Raw genomic sequence first — 2,493 nt, 5'->3', positions numbered from 1 at the left:
TGGTGATTCAATTTCTCTCAACATGACCAATTGCCACTCTCGTGATCTAATTGTTCATGAGAAGAGATGAAGCTCAAATCTAATCCAGCCACACAACTCCCATAATCTCAACCAAGGAGAGTTACATCTCACATACTAACTGTTTCGAGGGTTACCTGAAACGTGTAGCTCGGTCGTCTGGAGAGGCCCGAGGTGGGGGTTCAGGGACCCGAGCTTGATATGCAGAGTGGTTGGTGGTTGTACCTGCAATGACACTCCGATGCTTAAGTTAGCATGGGTCCAAGCAGATATGTGTAGATGTGGAATGAATGCCATACCTGGGTGCTCCAGTGTATTTATAGTAGTTTGGCCGTGATCTTCCCTGGATAAGATATTCTTATCTTATCTTATCTTTCGGGAGTTTTATCCCTATCTTTGTGGAACCGCCTTTGCTAGGCCTTTTCGGCCTTTAGGTTTGGGCTGCGTTCCTTTTGATGGGCCTTCCCTTGCTTTATTTGTCCGAGGTCCGACCTTTAGGCGTGAGCCTTAGAAGAGGTCGGACCTTTTATGAACTGACCGAGTTTGGAGGAGCCCGGTCAGGGTATGAACAGTGCCCCTGCCCGAGTTCGTCCTTTTTGGGAGGTCGAGCTCGGGCATAGTAGTTTTTCAAATTTTCAAAAAATGGCCGTTTCTTGCATTTATTGCGTTTTACCGTTTTTCCTCGATTTCCGTTCGGGCTCTGTGAAGGCTTTATTTATTTGCCCCTTTTCCTCTTTTCTCTGCGTTTTTGTTTCTTCTTTTCCCTTTCGAGCACTGCTTCTTCTCTCTCTTTACTCTGCTTCCCCGAATCTCTCCGTGCGTCTTTCTGGGGTTTCTTCTGTGCCGTCGTTTCTTCTTGCTCCGGAGCTCGTCGTCTTCGTTTCTTTCCAGGTTTGTTCCCATGTTTCTCTTTTCTTGTGCACATATGCTTCTGTTTCTTTGTGTGGCTTCTTGTTTGCTTCTTTTTCTTTATGCCTGTGTTGCCCCGAAAAGAGGCGCCGCCATTTGTTTTGTTGTTTGTATATGGGGGGGCTCTTTTTGTTCTCTGGTATCTTTAGTTCCGGGTTGCCTTTTCTTCGTGGGGTTTTGTTTCTTGCTTTGCTGAATGGGTTTTCGCTGTCTTCTTTATGTGATTTTTGCTTGCTGTTGCATTTCTTCCTTGTAGGTAAGAATTTTATGTCTCGAAAGGTTCTTCAAGCGATGTCGACTAAGATCCCACGTGGTCTTGGTTGGGTAGACCCTCTTCCTCTAAGAGTCCCTTCTGTGGTAGATTCTGAGTATTTAGCTAGGTTCCGTAGGCACTGTAGCATATGTGAAAATAGAGAGTTTGAGAGGGATTATGAACTAGTAGCCCCGGATTCCGAGGAGAGAGTGTGCTTCCCGCCCCTAGATAGTTCCGAGAAGCTCTTCTTTTATGCTTATGATTGTTTTTTCTCTAAGCTGGGTGTCCGACTTCCCTTTACCGACCTGGAGTCTGAGGTGTTATGGTCTTGTAATCTTGCCCCTACGCAGCTCCATCCAAATTCCTGGGCGTTTTTAAAGCTGTTTCAACTTTTGTGTCAGTTTTTGGGCGTTGCTCCCTCTATTTCTCTTTTTTCTTATTTGTTTGTGTTGACGAAGCCGGGGTCGGGTGGAGGGAGGGTATCTTGGGTCTCTTTTAGGGCTAACCAGGGAAGGAAGTTTTGTACCCTGTATGATGAGTCCTTTCATGATTTTAAGAACTTTTATTTCAAGGTCCGGGCTACTGGAGACGTCCGACCTTTCTTTCTAGATGAGAGTGGGGAGCCTTCTTTTCCTCTTTGTTGGCAGGAGAATGTAGTGTCTACTAAGTATACCTTTGAGAGTCTAGATGAGGTGGAGCAGGCTTTTGTGGGTGTGGTAAGCAGTTTATGGGGTCGGGCACCTCACTTGGACACGAAGAAAATGTTGGGAGATCCAAGCCTTCTCCGTTCCGAGTTAGGTAGTTCCCGACCTCTCCGAGATTCATCTTTTTTAGTATTTTTGGCTTTGCTTGTTTTGGTGGAATTTCTGTTGTGGTAATCCCTTTCTTTTATTTCTGCAGAGATGTCTTCTCAGGCGGATTCCATGAAGTACCTTCGTTGGACGAAGAAGTCTGTGGCCGCTCGGAATATTGAGGCTGGGGGGGTTCTGCCCGATCTTCTCCGGAGAAGACTACTGTGGGTGTCACTACTCGGTCAAAGACTATTCCGACTCCCCAGTTCCGAGCTATAAATCAAGATCCTCCGACCTCTGGACCTGCTACCTCTTCTCCTCCTTCGTCCTCGGGTCCTCCTCCCAAGAAACAGAAGACTTCTCAAGAGCCTGTGGGTTTTAATGACAAGGATTTCGATGCTCTTGGTTGGGTTGAACAGCATATTCTCCCTCAGACTTTTATTTCTACTGATGATGTGTCTATGGAGCACCATTTTCAGTATATGGCGCGGAGCTGTGTCCGGATGGCTAGTCTTCATGCCG

The sequence above is a fragment of the Arachis stenosperma genome, chromosome 1, assembly GCF_014773155.1.
Source record: "Arachis stenosperma cultivar V10309 chromosome 1, arast.V10309.gnm1.PFL2, whole genome shotgun sequence".
Taxonomy (NCBI): domain Eukaryota; kingdom Viridiplantae; phylum Streptophyta; class Magnoliopsida; order Fabales; family Fabaceae; genus Arachis; species Arachis stenosperma.
This window is presented reverse-complemented; position numbering follows the sequence as displayed.